This window comes from Schistocerca americana, chromosome X (genome assembly GCF_021461395.2).
Source record: "Schistocerca americana isolate TAMUIC-IGC-003095 chromosome X, iqSchAmer2.1, whole genome shotgun sequence".
Taxonomy (NCBI): Eukaryota; Metazoa; Arthropoda; class Insecta; order Orthoptera; family Acrididae; genus Schistocerca; species Schistocerca americana.
Genome location: NC_060130.1, coordinates 880,147,486 through 880,169,914, shown reverse-complemented (window position 1 = coordinate 880,169,914; position 22,429 = coordinate 880,147,486).

The following is a 22,429-nucleotide window of genomic DNA, read 5'->3' as shown; positions in this document are numbered from 1 at the left end:
TGGCACATCTCAACTTTGTGAGCACTTCGCAATACGTGTCAACAACTATTAACCCATGTTATATGAAATCAACCAAAGAAGTGTCCTTCTCATCCCAAAAACACTATCCATAATTTCTTGAGTATGCGGATTACTTTAAGTTTTTTGGCTTTGGTGAAGCTTAATGGCACCACTCCATTGCCTGTTGTTTCAACTATGCAATGGTTTAGGATATCCATATATTGTTACCCACAACTGTGTGGAAAACAAATCATCTCCATCTTGTCAATAGTGTTCCAAAAACACCTGCCCTCGTGATATGCTTTGACCTTTGTGTCGGTTAAACATTTTTGGTACTAATCCTGCACACAATTTGCAATATCTGAGGCAGTCCCTTGACAGTCTCGTAAACAGGAGTGTGTGCAACACAAGGATACTCATCAGGCAGAGCACCAATTGTGACTCATCAATCAAACTGCAGTATTTGGCTCACGTGTTGAATGATTTCATCGGTCTAGATACTGAACCTGTCACTCTGCTATTCATGATCCACATTTTTACCACCACTTTTTAAGTCTTAGTTCCTTTGTCTTATCTTTTCTTCATTCATTATTGTAGACCTATAAAGTAGTCAGAACTTCGGATGAATTTGGTCTGTAGTTTCTTTTGCATGCAAAAATCAGATTGCCACCCGTATTTCACAACTTGTTTGAACAACAATTTTTGAAGCCATTGTTTTTTGCTTTCACCCTGTGTCAAACAACCATTGAATCTAAACAATGACTTCTGTGACATTGTAAACAGTTGGTAGAGAGCACTGCATTCATTATACTTTGTTCAGGGGTGGCAGTATTTAAATATAAGCAAATAGCCCCTGCTTCTCAAATATGTCTCATTATGTGGAACACATTCCTTTTATACCATAATGTACACTTAATTTCTAACACTAGAGGCAATGGTAAGTTGGCTACAAATTGAGGAGGCTCATTTCTGTTGACAGCTTTTTGTAAAATTGGCAACAGTCTAGCAGTTCACTGGCAGCTATTTCTGCTGTTAGACAACCAATGTGAGGTGGCTCCAGCATATGGAAAAAATAATGAAATTATAATAAGAATAATATACTAACAATATATGAATTTCATTACAGTTAAGTGAAAAGTTGATGGTTTCCAAAAGATGATATTCAGTTTATGCAACAGCAGCAATAATAACACAAAAGATTTTTTTCTATGATTTCGTTACTGAATTCCATTCGGTCATTTTGCAGCTTGATTACAGAAAGAGAAAATATCTGACTTAAATATATTGGTTCTGCAGCAATATTTGAAGTGACTATTACAGTACCCATCATATGTGGAGAAAACATTGTACCACATGGCTAACAGGATACTGCTGTTGCAGATACTCATTTTACTGTAATGGTGGTTAAGGCAGATAGCTCATAAACTGAGATTTAAAGTCAGTTGAAATGTGCATATGTGACCATCTTCCTTGAGTCAGAAATTTAAAATTTATAGGCTCAGTTTCAAATCTTATTTGTGAACTAGCTGAGAAACCCAGTGTTGTCCAGGTATTTATTTATAGCTGTGCTCAAGACTTCAAATGCATGGAATTTATTTTTGATTTGTAAAGCTTCTTTGTATATGAAATTTGGAGTAGTATGAGTGGGGCCACGAACAAAGAAATTGTTTGCTTCACTGACAGAGGAGAGAGCTATGTAGAGCTGACCATGCGAACAGCAACTGGCTGACCCTAAGACCTGTGCCCACACCACACAGCATCTGGCCGTTTGCTTTGTTTATGGTCATGGCATCACATAAGCTCACTGAGTGAAGGGTTTTGAGGAGCGAAAAATGCCTTATGCTCTCAACCAGAGTTATGCTGTGCCTCAATTTCAGAAGGAGTTTCCAAAGCAGTTTAAAGCCTGATGTTCTCGAGCCGCAGAAAGTCATGCCTCAGGGTCTTCATTGAGTTCTTGAGACCAAATAGTCCTCAGTCTTTTAGCTGTTCTGAGGCATTCAGAGAGACTTGACTGTTTTCTAGGCATTTTTTTGTAGCAATGAAAATGTAATGAGTAGGCACCCAAATCACAGAGCAAAGTTAATAAATTCATTTTTTTCTAGCAAAAAATATAAATAAAACCTATCAAACAAAACAAAGCAGTGTCATCAAGTTTTTAATATATAAAGTGAAATCAGTAAATCCGTACATCCTAGACAAGTAAATTCAATATTTGTTTGTATTCATAAAGATAAGACTGCAGTGCTTAATTCTGCCACTGACGTAAACTTCGGAAAATGCTTCTACCACTGTGGTAAATGTAAATGTCATGTGACTAGGGCCTCCCGTTGGGTAGACCGTTCGCCAGGTGCAAGTCTTTCGATTTGATGCCACTTTGGCAACTTGCGCATCGATGGGGTTAAAATGATGATGATTAGGACAACACAACACCCAGTCCCTGAGCGGAGAAAATCTACAACCCAGCCGGGAATCGAACCCGGGCCCTGAGGATTGACGGTCTGTCACACTGACCACTCAGCTACCCGGGGCAGTAAAAAACCCTCACTAAGAAAGATGTCAAATACAAATAAAACTACCAAAGAAAATAAGGCAATATCATTGAGTTTTTAATTCACAAAGCCAAATCAGTAAATCTATATATCCTAACAGAGTAAATTCTCTGTTAGTTTTTATTCATAAAAATCAGATTGCACTGCTTAAGTCTATCACTGACATTAACTTCCAACAATGTGTCTGTCACTAAGTTTAAAAAAAACTAACAGTGCCATCTATGATGATTAAACATCTGTACTACCAAGCTGAGTCAACAATTTTATGTAAAATGTTAAATTATGATATCTTTTGTTTTTCTGTGATCTGATTTTGATGAAAGAAAGCCTATATGTTGCCCAAGCTATGCTCAAGTCACCTGTGAAAAACTCATGAAAATTTGTCCAGTAGTTTCAGAAATTGGCATGTTCAAATGGACAGATGTGATGGTTTTGGATAAAATTTTAAATTACAATATCTTTTTTTTCTGTGATCTGATTTTGATAGAATTAAAGCCTAAGTGCCCGAAGCTACATTCAAGTTACCCCATGAAAATTTGTATAGTTAATAGTTTTGGGAACAAGTGTGTTCAGACAGTTAGACATGACTGTTTTACAGTTTTATTATTAGTACAGATTGTTAACAAACAAAATTTCAAATGAATTTGTCTGGGTAAATCAGGTTCGCTACAGGAAATGACAATTGGGTTTCTAAATTTTTGTGGGATGTTGCCATATCTTGACTACATTGACAACAGGGAGAATGTCTTCCCATAGCCAACCTATTGTAATTGAGCAGATCCGGAAGTCTTGTGCTGCTAAGAATAGCCCATTGTTGTCCAGTCCTCAGAGATGAGGGATAGTCAAACATAAAAAAGAAAGAGTGTCAAAATAACAAAAGAGGCTAAAGCTGGCTAGACATAATGTTCAGATGCATTGATGGCAACCTACATCATAAATTAAGAGGTGGTGGTTTACCAAACTGAACAAGGCCTGTGGTTTCTATACAGCAACCCACAGCAGGCTCAGTTTATTCTTAATTTAGTTTCTGATAGTTTCACATTAATAATGTATTGTAGATTATCAGAACACTTACATAGAATTATCAAGGAGGTGTAATTCTTAGAACTGACTGCTAACATACTCCATCTACAAGTGAAATTTCTGGGAACCAAAGTCTCCTCTATAGGAACCAACATGGGTTCCAAAAATGATCGAGTGAAAACCAAGTTGCTTTGTTCATCCAAGAGACCCAGAAAACAGTAGATACAGATGTCCAGGTAGATGCCGTGTTCCTCAACTTCTGGAAGGCATTTAATACTGTTCCACACTGTTGCCAAATGAACAAAATACGAGCATATGGAATATCAGACCTGGTGTGTTATTGGGTTGAAGGGTTTTTAACTAACAGAACACATCATGTCATTCCGAATGAGAGAAGTCTTCAGACCTAAAAGCACTTTTGATGTGCCCTAAAGCAGTGTTATAGGACCACTGCTTTTCACAATATATATAAATGACCTAGTATATAATTGGAAGTTCCATGAGGCTTTTCACAGATGACACTCTTGTGTAAAAAGTCACGATGGTAGAAAATTGGTCCTTGACATCAACAAATGTAACATATTGTGAATACATAGACAGGAAGATCCTTTATTGTGTGATTACAAAACTGGAGAACAGTCACTGGAAGCAGTTACTTCCATTAAAAGCCTAGGAGAGTGCTACAGAGCAATGTGAAGTGGAAGTGACGATAAAATTAATCACACATAGGGTAGATGCCAGAATGAGAGTCACTGGAAAAATCCTCAGGAAATGTCCATCAACAAAGGAAGTAGCATCAATATGCAACCCGTACCAGATTGGACTGATAGAGGAAACATAGGAGACCCAAAGAAGGGCCCCTGCAGTTTGTGGTCTAGCGGCTAGCATTGCTGCCTCTGAATCACGGGGTCCCGGGTTCGATTCCCAGCTGGGTTGGGGATTTTCTCTGCCCAGGAACTGGGTCCTTGTGTTGTCCTCATCATTTCATCATCATCATCATCTTTCATGACAGTGGCTAGATCAGACTGTGTAAAAATTGGGACTTTGTACGGGGTCTGATGACCGCGCAGTTGAGCGCCCCAAAAATCATTCATCATCATCATCATCATCATCATCATCATCATCATCATGACCATTACCACAATCAAAGAAGAGCAGTATGTTTCATTACATATTCATTTAGCAAGTGTGGAAACATCATGGAGATGCTCAGCCAACTTCAGTGGCAGATGCTGCAAGTGAGGCTTTCTGCATCACAGTATTGTCTGCTGTTAAAGTACTGAGAGCATACATTCTTAGAAGAGTCAGTCAGCATATTGCTGTCTCCTATGTATATATCGCGAAAAATCCATCAAGATAAAATTGGAGAGATTCAAGTCCACACGGAGGCATACCACCAATTTATCTTCCCACAAACTGTACGCAACAGGAACAGGAAAAGCGGGAAGTGACACTGGTACACAAAGTATCCTCAGCCACGCCACACATCTTAAGGAGGCTTGTGGAGTGTAGATGTAGATTTAGATTGGGAATGCTAATATTAATTTCAGTTAGTCCACTAATGACATACTGAATAAATTCCTAACTACTGTGAATGTTGAGTGTCCTGTGGATTTCATCAACTGTTGTGTCAATTTAACTGTTGAAATAATGCAGACAGATGAAAAGTTCTTCGGTTTTATAGTTTGAGGACTCTTCTTAGCTGCATGTTACTGGGTACCGTAACTAGTAGAATAGCTAAGTGCTATATTAAGTATTTTCCTACTGTAACATTCAATTTCCAGTATGATTCATAAGTCTTCTGGCTACATCAATTCAGTATCTGCTAGGCATAGTCATAGGTATCTGCTTTTGGCAAAACCAAGTGTGTTTCTTTAATCTAAAATACGTATTTTTATCTGATTGCACATTGCTATACCTTGTGTCAATTCATTTGACTGGGAAGAGTGTGTAACACAATTGATGAAAAATCATAACTGACAAACGCTTGAAAAAGAAAATTCTCTTACAAACCATGCATAGAAAACTTCACCTACCATCTTTCAGAGTAGAAATTATGAATGTTCTGAAACTTCCCTAAGATATTATGCAGATGAAATTAAATAACTATCAGCTCGTACAGAAGTTTACAAGCAGGCATTCCTCCCATGCTCTATCTACGAATGAAACAGGAAGAAACCTTAATGTACGATACAATGAAAAGTACCTACTGCCATGTGCTTCAAAGTGATTGTGTGGAGTATAGATGAAGATTCATGTGTAAAAACTAGTTTGCTAAAATAAAGTCATACGATAACATCAGTGACAAGAATTTTGATTTCCTTTGACAATTACAAACAAGGTGTGATAAAAAATTACAAAAGCAATTAATAGGCTGATTTATATAACTTCTTTTCAGTAGATTAAGCAGTAAAAAATGTGGAAATTAGCTCATATCTGCAACAATTGATGTAATTACCTGTCTCTTTGCTTGTTTCTTTTTTAATGTGCATTTTGATTGATTACTGTGTGGCATCAGATAATTTTTAATTAGGTTGAAATATACATTTTCTCCTGCCACCATGTTTCCTCACTGGCACAGATGGTCTAAACTGGTACTCATATATGATGCAAAATTGCACTTGAACACAGTCTGTTTCAACATAAAAATTGCACAACATCTCACTGCATTGTGACATTTGCGGTAAGCTTCTTTCGCAGTTATTTACAATATAAGCTAATAATGGTTAATCTGTAATTCATTAGAATTTCAGGTAAAGTTGAATCTGACAACTGATTTTATACTTTAAGATCTCTCCTGCCATGCCCTGTATAGGAAGTTGTCACATTGGTGGTATTAGCAGCCACTAAGTTCTTGGATATTTCCACATGAGGTAACTTCCAGTTCTGGGAAAATACTGGTATACCACTTTTGAAACACTGGTATACCACTTCTTTAAGAACTCAATCATACACCTCAAACATTAATGATGTATTATCATTTCTATTGCATGTGTTCCACTCCACACAGTCTTCATTCTGTTTATAGTATAGATTTTCCATAGACAATCACTCAACAAAAAAGCAGGAATCAGAGGCATTTACTGTGATGCAAAGAGCATGACATTGTTGATGGATGTCCCAAACAGCTCTGGTGCATAAGTTGTCTCAAGATGGATACCTAGTTATTTCCTTTGTTGCCAATATGTTTTTGGACAGAAGTGTTAGCATGCCAAAAAGTTAAGTAAATTATATCATTGCTTTATTGAGATACTCCAAACAGATCTACTGCATCACAAAAACATTAAAGAATGAACAGTCTCAAAAACTGGGTTTGAAAGTTTAATACTACACTCCATTTACTGCTAGATCACTGACATACACAATAGCATACACTGAGAATATAAAAGTCATGGGGTACACCCAAATATTGTGTTGGTCGTCCTTTTGCCCAATGTAGTGCAGCAACTCAACATGGCATGGACTCACAAAGTTACTGGAAATCCCCTGCAGTAATATTGAGCCATCCTGCCTTTGTAGCCAAAGTGCAGCTAGTGCAGGATTTTGTGCACAGAACTGATCCCTCCCTCGATGATGTCCCATAAATGTTTGATGGGATTTAAATCGGGTGATCTGGGTGGCCAAACCATTTTCTCAGATTGTTCAGAATTTTCTTCAAACCAATCGCAAACAGTTGTGGGCCGGTGACATGGCGCATTGTCATCCATAAAAATTCCATCATTGCTTGGGAACATGAAGTCTCTGAATGGCTGCAAATGGTCTCCAAGTAGATGAAAATAACCATTTCCAGTCAATGTTTGGTTCGTTCCATGTAAACATAGCCAATTATGGAGCCACCACCAGCTTGCACAGTGTCTTGCTGACAAATTGGGTCCATAGCTTCATGGGGTCTGCACCACACTTGAACCCTGCCATCAGCTCGTACCAACTGCACTCGGGACTCATCTGACCAGGCTATGGCTTTCCAGTCATCTTTGGTCCAACAAATATGGTAATGAGCCCAGGAGAGGCACTGCAGCCGATGTGCTGTTAGCAAAGGCACTCGCATCAGTCAGCTGCCTTAACAAAGGCAGTCTGCTGCCGTAGCCCATTAACGCCAAATTTGGCCGTGCTGCCCTAACGGATACATTCTTCGCGCATCCCACATTGATATCTGTGTTTATTTCACACAGTGTGGCTCATCTGTTAACACTGACAGCTCTACACATATCTTGCTGCTCATGGTCGTGAAGTGAAGTCCATCGGCCACTGCGTTGTCTGTGGTGATAGGTAATGCATCAAATTTGGAAGTCTTGACACAGTCTTGATTCTGTGGATTTCAGACTATTGAAGTCTCTACCGATTTCCAAAATGGAATGTCCCATGCACCTAACTCCAACTACCATTCCACGTTCAGCGTCTGTTAAGTCTTGTCGTATGGCTATAATCACATCGGAACCTTTTCATATGAATCACCTGAGTGCAAATGACTACTTCACCCTTTCATACCTTGTGTACGCGATACTACTGCCATCTGTATATGTGCACATCACTATCCCATGACTTTTGTCATGTCAGTGCACTGTTCAGATGGTAGAGAACTGTACAGACTGCTGCTGTCTGCAGCTTATGTGGAAGCAGGACTTAATTGTGAAAGTTAATTGTTGAATTAAGTGATCACCTCTAGCAGCCGGTGGCCAGGATTTTGGATAAAACCTGTGTACATGGTTTCTGAGGCTAGTTGCAATGATGCTGTTTGATAGAAACCATTGAGGTTCACTTCCATTGGCTGTCATAATAAAATTGATTGGAACCTGGAAACTCAGTGTCAGTGTCTTCTGCCCTTAGCCCACTGATAAGGAATGGCTCTGGCTTCTGAAACATTTAAGAATAATAAAATATTGGTGATCTGAGAATTCTTCATTACTGTTCACATGCCACTGTTTAATAATAATAATAATAATAATAATAATGGATCAAAATTAATTTTAATAAAAAAACTAGTAGTTTTAATTGAATATTTCAACCAGTCACAAGACACACCTTCAGAAGTAACAGATAACTTGAAGGAAAACCTCAGTACAATAATGTATAGTTTCCACAGGCGAGATATTACTATCAGAAGAGATTTTAACCATGTCAGTAATGTAAAGGAACTTGGGATGAAGTAAAAATTGATGAGACTCTACAGATATATACACCTAGCAAACCAGTTAAGTAGATCCCCTATCCCACAGGTATACAAACAGTGTTATGAAGATATACCATAAAATAATGCCTTTTCCACAAGCCATGTAAAGTAAAATGTAGAACTGCAGACAGATCTAAAAATGGCTACCAGAAGGGCAATGTCTAGTCTTCAGACTTCTATTGTCAAATCTCTCACAAAACCATAAAGCATTTCTAAGTCTGACTATATTATAAAATCTAATATTTTAACACTTGTCCAAAACTGACACCAGATAAATATTAGTTGAAAACATAATTCTGCTTCTGGTTAAACTTGACAGGGTCTTCAAGTCAGACAAATCCAAGTCAAATACTGTGTGTAATTTTCATTGACTGATAGAAAGGACGTGTTACCCTGACTGAAAGAAGTAATAATAATAATTCCCGTGGAGGCCCGGGAAAAGAATAGGCATCCGGTATGTTCTGCCAGTCGTAAAAGGCAACGAAAAGAACAAACCACTAATAGGGCTAACCCCCCTTTTTGTGTGATTACTTGGTTCAGGACAGAACTAAAGAAGCCTCGGACAAGCGCCGTCATGGTCGGGGACGACGCTTGAACCCCATGCCCGCCCACAATGGTAACAACACTGCTAGCCAACTGGAAAATGATTTAAATCCAAATAGAGGTGTTTTGCAGGATATGCTTCCTGCAACCACCCTAGAAGGAAAACAAAGACAGAGGATGAGATGGTCAGATGAAGCTAATCGACACCTCATGTTCTGTTATTACCAAGCAACAAACCTAGGAACCAACACAATTGGATACAGATCACAAGTATACACAACATTTATTACCAGATACCCGGAATTAAAATTTTTAACAGAACAACGACTAGCTGATCAGATCCGTGTAATAATAAAAAATAACAGGATACCCCAGTCAGAATTATAAAACATCAAACAAACAGTACAACAAATAGTGGAACAAAATAATGTGCAATTAGAAGAAGAAGAAAATACAGTAGTGGACTCAAACATCCCATAAAAAACAAACAAAGAACAAAACGCGTCAATTAAACAACCAGAGGAAAACAAAATCTTTAGACAGCCACCAGAACAAGCACAAATAGAACACGAAGTGACACTCATGTTAGATATAGAAGAAAAAATTTCAGCTGACATATATAGAATACAAAGACACAAATACAGACATTAGACCATTCTTGCATAGACCACCAAATAACCCACAAGTCGAAACAACAATAAAAACTATCAACACAATCATACACAACAAAATAAATGAAAAAACAACTATGGAAGAGTTACAACTACTGGTTTATATAGGAGCACTCACTACACTAAATATACACACTAGGCAGAGATCAGAACCAACCAACACACAGAAGAAACCCACCAAACCAGCATGGCAACACAGGCTACAGATCAGAATAGAAAAACTGAGAAAAGACATCGGACAGCTAACACAATTTATAAGAAATAAAATACCAGAAAAAAATGAAAAAGGTTAGGTAAAACCTCACAACAAGAAGCGATTGAGCAATTAGATGAAAAGAAACAGAAATTACAAGCATTGGCCAAACGACTTAGAAGATACAAAAAAAGTGGAAATAGAAGGAAACAAAACCAAACATTCAACACAAACCAAAAGAGATTTTACCAAACAATAGATAACACACACATTAAAATAGACAATCCATCAAACATAACAGACATGGAACACTTCTGGAGCAACATATGGTCAAACCCGGATACAAGCAGAAACAGACTCATACAAGATGATACCACAAATGCCTGAAGTGATAATTTTGCAACATGAAGTCACCCGAGCAATTAATTCTACGCACAATTGGAAAGCCCCTGGAAATGATAAAATAGCAAATTTCTGGCTAAAGAAGTTCACCTCAACACATTCACATCTAACTTAATTATTTAACAGTTACATTGCAGACCCATACACAGTCCCTGATACACTTACACATGGAATAACTTATCTGAAGCCTAAAGATCAAGCAGACACAGCAAACCCAGCAAAATATCGCCCCATAACATGCCTACCAACAATCTACAAAATATTAACTTCAGTCATTACACAGAAATTAATGACACATACAACACAGAACAAAATTATAAATGAAGAACAAAAAGGCTGCTGCAAAGGAGCACGAGGATGTAAAGAGCAACTGATAATAGATACAGAGGTGACATATCAAGCTAAAACTAAACAAAGTTCGCTACACTACGCATACATTGATTACCAAAAAGCTTTTGATAGTGTACCCCACTCATGGTTACTACAGATATTGGAAATATACAAAGTAGATCCTAAATTAATACAGTTCCTAAACATAGTAATGAAAAATTTGAAAACCACACTTAATATCCAAACAAATTCAGATAATATCACGTCACAGCCAATACAGATTAAGCGTGGAATATACCAAGGAGACTCATTAAGTCCTCTCTGGTTCTGCCTTGCTCTGAACCCACTGTCCAACATGCTAAATAATACAAATTATGGCTATAATATTACTGGAACATACCCACACAAAATGACACATTTGCTATACATGGATGATCTAAAACTACTGGCAGCAGCAAATCAACAACTCAACCAATTACTAAAGATAACAGAAGTATTCAGCAATGATATAAATATGGCTTTTGGAACAGACAAATGTAAGAAAAATAGCATAGTCAAGGGAAAACACACTAAACAAGAAGATTACATGTTGGATAACCACAGCGACTACATAGAAGCGATGGAAAAAACAGATGCCTATAAATATCTAGGATACAGACAAAAAATAGGAATAGATAATACAAATATTAAAGAAGAACTAAAAGAAAAATATAGACAAAGACTAACAAAAATACTGAAAACAGAATTGACAGCAAGAAACAAGACAAAAACTATAAATACCTATGCTGTACCAATATTGACCTACTCATTTGGAGTGGTGAAATGAAGTAGCACAGGCCTAGAAGCACTCAATACACTTACACGATCACAGTGCCACAAATATAGAATACATCACATACATTCAGCAACAGAAAGATTCACATTAAGCAGAAAGGAAGGGGATTTATCAACATAAAAAACCTACATTATGGACAGGTAGACAATTTAAGAAAATTTTTTATAGAACGAGCAGAAACTAGCAAAATACACAAAGCAGTCACTCATATAAAATATAAATACATCGGCTACACCATTGCAATTTCATAACCACTTCTACAACCCTTTAGATCACATAACATGAACAGATACAAAGAAAGTAAATTGGAAAAAGAAAACACTACATGGTAAGCACCCGTATCATCTAACACAGCCACACATCGATCAAGACGCATCCAACGCATGGCTAAGAAAAGGCAAGATATACAGTGAGATGGAAGGATTCATGATTGCAATACTGGATCAAACAATAAACACCAGATATTACAGCAAGCATATTATTAAAGATCCCAATACCACAACAGATAAATGCAGACTTTGCAAACAATAAATAGAAACAGTAGACGTCGTCACAAGCGGATGTAGAATACTAGCAAGTACAGAATACCCCAAAAGACATGACAATGTAGCAAAAATAATATATCAACAGCTTGCCATAAAACATAAACTAATAAAACAACATGTTCCCACATACAAGTATGCACCGCATAATGTACTGGAGAATGATGAATACAAATTATACTGGAACAGAACCATTATAACAGATAAAACAACACCACATAACAAACCTGACATCATACTCACCAATAAAAAGAAGAAATTAACACAACTAATCGAAATATCCATATCCGATACAACAAATATAGAGAAGAAAACAGGAGAAAAAATTGAAAAATACATCCAACTGGCTGAGGAAGTCAAGGACATGTGGCATCAGGATAAAGTTGACATTGTACCAATTATACTATCAACTACAGGAGTCATACCACACAGTATCCAGCAGTACATCAACGCAATACAGCTACATCCAAACATATGTATGCAACTACAGAAATCTGTAATTATTGATACATGTTCAATTACCCGAAAGTTCCTAAATGCAATGTATCATATACCGTACAGTTAAAAGGAAGTCACACTTGATCAAGGTCCGCGTCACTTTCCATTTTTAACCAGACATAACGTCTGAGACAGGAAAAAGAAATAATAATAATTGTATAGAGACAACAGAACAAGTCCACAGAACCAGCTGCCTGTTATCACTCACAACTATCTGTAAGTTCATACTGTACCAGATTTGTATGTGTTCTTAGCAGTTTGTACTGTACCAAATTTGTGTGTGTTATTACCTTTGCCCTTAACCATGATTACCCACAAATCCATTGGGCAGAGACTGGAAACACTAAATACCACTCCCGTGTAACTACACCCTATATTGCTCGGCATTGTAATTGTACATGATCAACCCAACTTTACTAACAAAATTTTGTAAGTTGTTAAGGGATATTTTCTGAGCATTTTAATCATAAGGAACCCACAATGTTTGATAGCTCATTACTGAGTAATAATGTAATTATGATGTATTTTGTTTGTCACCCCATTTACTTTTGTTTCTGCAGAAATAACTTCATAACATTAAAAAAGCCTACAGTATGAATTCACTAAAATATACAATACAAAACTCAAGTTTCTCATAGGCATCTACATGAAGATGCAAAAACTTTAAAATTTGGTTGCCATCACTGCAGGAACAGCTGAGCATAGTATCTGCGTGCACTCTTTTATTTTGTTCAGTGAACCCATTCACAAAGTTCAGTAAACATATCCCTACTGCTGTGAATCACTGTTCACGTATAACTAACACTGCCAGAAAAACAAACCTGAGACAGAACCAGACAGAGCCAAATGCAGACTGAGAGTAAAGAGTAAAGTGGGCATTACTGTCGTCATGGAGGTCTCCAGTGCCATATTTTAGATGGCCGACTTTCCTTGGGCATCCTTCTAAGATGTCCATACCATGATAACCATTTATTTTCACTTGTCTCTACAATATCTGTTGTAACTCTGGTCTGTTCTGATAACACTTCATTTCTTATTTTGCCACTTCTTGTTACACTATGTGAGCAGAAGTATCTGGACACCTGTCTGAAAATGACTTAAAAGTTCATGGCGCCTTCCATCGGTAATTCTGGAATTCAATATGCTGTTGGCCCACCCTTAGCCTTGATGACAGCTTCCACTGTCGCAGGCATACATTCAATCAGGTGCTGGAAGGTTTCTTGGGGAATGACAGCCCATTCTTCATGGAATTCTGCACTGAGGACAGGGTGTCAATGTTGGTCAGTGAGGCTTGGCACAAAGTCGGCATTCCAAAACATCCCAAAGGTGTTCAATAGGATTCAGGTCTGGACTCTGTGCAGGCCAGCCCATTACAGGGATGTTATGGTCGTGTAACCACTCCCCCACAGGCCGTGCATTATGAACAGGTACTCGATCGTGTTGAAAGGTGCAATTGCCATCCTCGAATTGCTCTTCAACAGTGGGAAGCAAGAAGGTACTTACAACATCAATGTAGGCCTGTGCTGTGATAGTGCCACACAAAACAACAAGGGGTGGAAGCCCCCTCCATGGAAAATGCAACTACATCATAACACCACTGCCTCCAAATTTTACTGTTGGCACTACACACACTGGCAGATGACATTGACCGAGCATTCGCCAAACCCACACCCTGCTGTCAGATCGCCACATTGTGTACTGTCATTTGTCACTGCACACAATGCTTTTCCACTGTTCAGTCATCCAATGTTTACGCTCCTTACGCCAAGTGAGGCGTTGTTTGGCATTTGCCAGCATGATGTGTGCCTTATGAGCAGCCACTCAACCATGAAATCCAAGTTTTCTCATCTCCTGCCTAACTGTCATAGGATCCTGATGCAGTTCGAAATTCCTGTGTGAATGGTCTGGATAGATGTCTGCCTATTACACATTGTGACCGCCTTCAACTGTCGGCGGTCTCTGTCAGTCAACAGATGATGTCAGCCTGTACGCTTTTGTGCTGTACATGTCCCTTCTCATTTCCACTTCACTATCACATTGGAAACGACCTAGGGATGCTTAGGGGTGTGGAAATGTCACATACAGATGTATGACACAAGTGACACCCAATCACGCGTGATGACGTTCGAAGTCTGTGAGTTCCGCGGAGCGCCCCATTCTGCTCTCTCATTAAGTCTGATGACTACTGACATCACTGATATGGAGTACCTGGCAGTAGGTGGCAGCACGATTCACCTAATATGAAAAACGTATTTTTTTGTGGGTGTCCGGATACTTTTGATCACATAGTGTACTTCACAACTTCATCACCAAAACTCCACTTCCATTTCTTGTAATTTCTTCTCATTTATCCTGGAAACTTTCCACAGTTGAGCACCATAGAAAGCAATGTTCTCAACTATAGTTTTCTATATCCCGCTTTTCAAACTATTTGGTTTTGTTTGATTCCAAGCTGCTGCCAGCCCGCCTTGTATGAGGTGCTGAAAATTACAATAAAGGAAAAAAAAAAAAAAAATTTGATTCCAAATAATAGAGTTTAGCAGCTTAATTCACACCTTTCCCTTTCCTATTCTATTTTTTATTTCTTTATTGATTCCACCTTTATCCAAAATGATTGTCCATAATTATTTATATGATTGACTACACTTTACTGTGGATCCATCATCCATAACAAGATCCCTTCCTGTGCTTCCGACAACGAAGTATTCTGTCTTTGTAAAGTTAATTTTCATGCCCCACTGCTCATATTCTTCTTTAAGCTTTCTTAACATGTATGACACATCCTCATCTTCCTTAGCAAAAGTGACATGATTGTCGGCGAAATATGGGGAGAAAAGGATGTCATCACCTACTCAATTCCCATGTTTTTGCACTTTCTTATCCAATTTTCAAAAATACAGGGAGTACATAAAGACCGGGAACACTTTCAATTATTTATTGCACAAGAACCAAACATTATACATATAACATACATATGTCATTTTGAAAAGAAACCCTGAAAGGTTTGTTTTTTCATGTATAGTATACTGCCACAGACTAGTTTGGTAATTTGCCAGTAATGAGCGACTACACCATAACACCACTGCCTCCAAATTTTACTGTTGGCAGAAACATGGCGAGTTCAGGTGTGGATCGAGCTTTCTGTGTGTTGGAGTTCGACAAAAAAAAGTATGCTACAGCTGTTCATCAGATATTGAGAACCAAGTACGGTAAGAAGCCACCAACAAGGAAGGCCATTTACCACTGGCACAACAAATTCATTACGTCAGGTTGCTTGTGCCCGGCAAAGAGAAGCGGACGTCCCAGTGTGAGTGAAGTGAATGTGGAGGGACATTCATAAGGAGTCCAAAGAAATTGGTGTGTTGTGCATCCTGTGAACTCGAAATGGTTCCAGTGACAGTGTGAAAGTCCTGCATGTGAAGTTCGTGGGTACCTGAACACGGAGCTGCCGCATCGATGGATCAGCCGTGCTACAGAAGGGGACAGCTGTTTCACGAAATGGCCTCCCCGATCACCAGATCTCACTCTGTGTGACTTTTTTCTGTGGGGACACATTAAAGATCTGGTGTATGTACTGCCTCTACCACGTGATGTAGCAGAGCTCCAGGAAAGAATACAGGAAGCGACTGTCACAGTCGACGATGCCATGCCGGCATGGCTATGGCAAGAATTCGGTTATCTTATTGACGTGTGCCGAATCACTCATGGTTTTCATATCGAATGTTTGTAAAAAAAACTTTCAGAGTTTCTTTTCAAAATGTAATATGTATGACATCTGTACAATGTTTAGTTCTTGTGCAAAAAATAATTGAAAGTGTTCCTGGACTTTATGTACACCCTGTATTTTAAAGAGGGTAGGCACTAAGCAGCATCTCTTGCTAACCTTAAGTTTCTGTGAGAGTAGCTTCCCAACTTTAACACAACAAGTAAGCTTTCTAAAGCATTGTACAAAGTGGTACATTGTTGTAGGCCTTCTGCAAGTCTGCAAAAACCATCTCTCTCCAAGTCACGGGCCAGTTGCTCGCCAGTCACCTGCCTAATGGCGCAGATATTATTGATACAAAACCTTCATGCCTGAAAGCCACTCTTTTCTTCTACTTCCTCAGTTTCTTTCTTACTTCTAGTTTTGAGGGTATTACCATATAGAGTCTGTATAGCATTGAGAACTGTGGTGCCTCAGTAAAGCAATCATTGATGCTTCCCTTTTTAAATACATTTGTGATGAACCCTTCTTTAAACTTGATAGGGATTTCCTCTCCACTAAGACAGAGATTAATTAGCTTTGCAAGGTGTTCAAACAACATGTTTGGCCTAGTCTTGAATAACTCCATATATACGGCTCCAGAACCTGGTGCTTTGTCATTTTTGAATTGTTTAACTGTATCCTGTACTTCCAGTGTTGTTATCTCCTGGATTTTTGTATCATGTACATTGCCTGCAAAGGGGCATATATCATGAAATTTGGATCAATCTTCTTAAACAGTTCTTTGTAGTGTGTCTTCCCTCTATCTATACTCATCAGCTGTAAGTTTATACTACTTCTGTCCTTTATTCATAGCTGTCTTATCATCTTCTTTACTTATTTGTACTTTTAACTTCCTGTGCAGTTATTAATTTCTATACATTTAAAGTCCCACACAGCATTTTTTTTGTCTGATTACTACTTTCTTTGCCCCTCATGTCAGTGTTACATACCTGCTTCTATAATCAGTCTTATTGCTTGTAAGCCATCTGTTATAGGCCTCCATATACTCCTTCACTTTTGCAGCGGTATAATCATCCCACCAATCATTTCAAATTTGCCAGACATGTTCTCAGGTACTCCAAGACTTTCAAAGGCAGCATCATGAGTAGCTCTCACAATTGTGTTATACACTACTTCCACTGTTGTATCATCAGTCTGATGTAGCTTCTCATTCAATCTCAGCTTCTATAAGAAGACAATTGAAGGATCCTGCAGTAAATTTAAATTATACTGTGGTTGGTCCAGTTTCTCTCTATTCTCGTTCGTTATTTGATTTACCAGTTATTCTTCAGCATCTTTCTGTAGCACCACATTTCAAAAGCTTCTGTTCTCTTGTCTGAAATGTTGATTGTCCATAATTCTCTTCAGTGCAAGGCTATCCTCCAGACAAATACTTTCAGAAAAGACTGAGTGAAGTGGCACAATGGTTAGCACACACAACTTGCATTTGGGAGGATGATGGTTCAAATCTGTTTCCAGCCATTCAGATTTAGGTTTTCGGTGATTTCCCCAAATTGCCCCAAGTAAATGCCAACATGGTTCCTTTGAAATGGCATGGCCAATTTCTTTCCCAGTGACCTTGACCTTGACAGTGTGTTAAACTCTAATCTTTCCTCCTTTCTTCCTTCAGAAAAGACTTCCAAACACTTAGATTTAAGTTCGATGGTAGCAAATTTCATGAAACATGTTTTTAAAAAATGTCAGTGGTCATAAAAATGATTAAAAACATAACACAGTATATACAACATAAAACATTTTATTTCAAAGAAAGGGTGACCAGTTTCAACTAATATCTGACCATACTCAGACCGTTACATACTCCATACTGACTGCTGGAGCTGGTGGCGTGAAACACTAACTGCTCTTGTCTAGTGTGAAGAACAACTGCTCTGTTTTTAAAATAAAATATTTTATGAGTCTAGACTGTTTCTATTTTATTTTTAATAACAGATTTCTCTTTCTCAGAAATGCTCTTCTTGCTATTGCCAGTCTGCATTTTATATGCTCCCTACCTTGGCCATCATCAGTTATGTTGCTGCCCATAGTAGAATCTAGAACATTTTCTGAAGTGATATCTTAGGAACTATATTGTGTCCGATGACCTCTTTTATTGCACATGAATAGATTCCAAGAGCTCTTATTACTTATTTTGATTAGATGCTGTGGTGAGTCAGTCTATTGTGACCGCTGTGCAACGGGAGAGTGAATGCCACCTGTTGGTGTTTCGAGCACATAACGTGGTAAGAAAATTATGTAAGTGGCGCAGAGATGAATGGGCAATCTTTGTTGTGATGATATGGTGACAAATGGTGAAATCCTCTGACATAAGTGACTTTGACAAAGACTAAATTTTTATGGCTCAACAGCTTGGAATGAGCATCTCGGTAATGGCAAAGCTTGTCAGCTGTTAGTTTGCTACTGTTGTGAACATGCACAGGAAGTTGTTGATAGTGAAACTACAATTACGTAACGAGATGTTGGTCGTCCACACCTCATCACAGGATGTGCAGGCCTCTGACCACCTCATTCTGTGCTGAGGCATGGAGATCAGGGGCTTGCCCACTCTGTAAAACAGGGTATATGGTGCTCTGTTGCAAATCTGAAGACAGAATACAATGCTGGTGCAAGCGCAAATGTTTTAGAGTACACGAGCACACCATTCAGTGCACATTCTTGAACATGGGGCTCCACAGCAGATGACCCCCCCTACATTTTCCCATGTTGACCCATTGGTATTGCCAGTTAAGATTACAGTAGGCATGAGAGCATCAAGATGAGACCATGAATCAGTGGAAATGTGTCGCTTGATAAGATGAATTACATTATTGTTTCTCCAGGTTGACAGTTGTGTATGGATACACTGTCATCTGTGTGAATGAGTGCTCGCAATATACAGAGCCATGTATAGAGACATTCATTTGGGCTCCCATGGAAACTGCAGTACTAATTGGTTTCATCATGAAGGCTGTAGACTATGTAGACATTATTGTGGACCATCTACACCCCTTCGTGCATGATGTCTTCTCCAATGGCAATGACATCTTCCATCAGTATAATTGTTGACATTACAAGGCCAGAATTATGCTACATTGGTTTGAGGAGCAAGATAGTGAACACACATTGAGGTTTTGTCCACCAATTTCACCTGACTTGAACCCTATGGAACATATCCCGGATACTATAGAGTGCCAGATCCTTGTCCACAAACCACTGGTCTGTAATTTACTGGAATTGCATGATGTGTGTAGACATCAAGTGCTGCATACCTCCAAAAACCTACCAAGGACTTTTCAAATCCATACCATGCATAATCACTGCTGTATTGCATCCAAAAGTAGATCAACATGCTATTAAGCAAGTGGTCAGAATGTTTTGGCTCATCGTTGCATTTGGAAGTGCCATCTAAACATCCCCCCTACAAAACCCCTTCCCCCACCCCACCCTCACCCCACCCCGAAAAGATCAATCTATTGCAGAAATTGACTCGAGCTCTAAATGTCAAAGAATGTAAATTTATCTTTATCATAGACCATGAAACAACATTATTTATGAGTTGCAAGTGCTCATGTACCTGCATGTGCAAATTATGTGACACTGATAGTCATGACAGTATTCTTTTAATGATCTGATGATGTCAGCAAGCTGAAACTGGTCATTGTAGACTCTATAATAATGTGCAATCAAGATGAACATTTATGAATAATTCATATTACGCCATGATGGCAGGTGGTGCACGTAGCAGGTATTGTGGATCCACGATACCTGCTCCATTCACCAACGCAGGCCATAATGGTGTAACATGGTCTGAAGATGGTCACATTTGGATCAAAACCAGTTACCATCGCCAGTAAATAATTTATGAATAAAGTGCCAAACATAATTGTGGCCTCATTTATAAACTTCATGTCTTCAATTGATAAATTTCATGTGTGTGCTAATAATCTGTGCTGGTCAACACTTAGAAGGAGCATACCAAAACCTGTTTAAGATGTGTTAATATCATTCTGCCCTCTTATGTTTCTGTCATGTAGAGACTGGTTTACAAAAAGTCAGTCTTTACATCCCCCACTTAGGAATGGGACAAAAAGAAACCTGAATACACATACAATAAAAAGTACTCTATGGTATGCATAGTACAGTGATTTTCAAGCTTTATATGTTGAGCAATGTAGTAATGTGGTGCATACTTCGTATGCATATGTGCATTGCCGGGTCTGTATGTATCAGTTTAGGGATTTGCATAAAATCTCTACATGTTTTCAAACCGGATTTCCAAAGACTTTGTGTTTATAAAACTAACTAAAATTGTGGAATTGATACTGTTCTTTGTGTCACTAAACTTTTCCTCTCACTGTTCATTTTGTTCACTCCAACTTAAATTCGTAAAAAGGATTTATTAAAAAATCCTTCTCCTCTGGATTGTATTATTAATCTCTTACAATAATATATTATTATCTGCAACAGACTGTAATATTTGCACTATAATCCTCATAGACAATTTTCATTTTCAGAATTTGATACTTTAGTATCCGGTGTGATTCAGATACCCCACCTGGCCTGAGTATCGATAGGAAGAACATGTCAGATATACTTGGGCTCCAGAAAGCAGCCATGAATTTCACCCACGTGAATGGCAAGCATGTAAGATGCTGCCACCCCCTGACAAGTGTTAACCAGCACACACTGCAGCCTGGCTATTGCTGACCTGTCTCTCACTTAGTCACTGAAACCTATAGTCATGTGCCATGGAATAGTAGACTTTTGACCTTGGCTGATACACATTCATGATTTGGATTGCTCTCTGGATTGTTGTATACACTTAAGAGGACTTTGCTACACTCTGGACGTACTTCGCGATCTCTGCTGTCATTTGTTTCTGGAACAGTCATTTTTGTTGTGACGACCTCCATGCTACCATCAGTGTGTTATCTTAAACTGTGTTGTACTTGCTGAGAGTAGGACAGAAGAGATACCTGATTTTGTTTTGTTACGTTTGGTAATCGTTAGCTACCTGATTCGTTGTGAACTTATCTTTTCTTTGAATATTGACAAGTGATTTCCAGTTGTACTAAACAGTTCAGTGGTCAAGGAACCTACTGGGATATTTGATTTGGACATGTGTAAAGCTTCCCCCTCCTCCCCTCCCCCGTACAGCTGATTAGCCACATGATATGTTTGGTGAAAGGGCTCAGTTTGTGCTCCAGTGTTAGGGTTTTTTCTTTGACTTTGTCTTGCAGTGTTCCATAGTACGATCTTGCTGTAATGGATAGTAAATTGTTGTTGTAATAAAGAATACTTTGAGGATGTATTAATAATTTTCTCTTTCAGCATAATATTTACTTGACTTACTAGCAAATTTTCTCTAGTTATCACCCAGTTTGTTTCTGTGTCTATTCACTGCTGTTTGGGCAGTTGGTGAGTGTGATGCCAACTGCACACACAGCTGTTTTTTTACTCTGGGAGTAGTGCTCTTATTCATTTGAAGTACTTGTAATTGACAGTGCCATACACTTTTCCTCATTGGTCTTTCACAAAAGCATGAAGAGTTTTTCAGTAACATCCAGCATTATTGGTGAGTAGGACAATTGAGGTGCACTGCATCAGCCATCACTGACAAGGGTCCTTTTCTGCATAATAAATTGTTGGATAAATTGCTTAAATTTTTTATGCAAAAGTCATTTTGTTTGCTTACCGGATGTTGCCTGAACAAGTCTTGTTTTGAGACTTCCTGGCAGATTAAAACTGTGTGCCGGACCGAGACTCGAACTCGGGACATTTGCCTTACGCGGACAAGTGCTCTACTGACTGAGCTACCCAAGCATGACTTACACCCCGTCCTCACAGCTTTAATTCCGCCAGTACCTCATCTCCTACCTTCCAAACTTGACAGAAGCTCTCCTGCAAACCTTGCAGAACTAGCACTCCTGG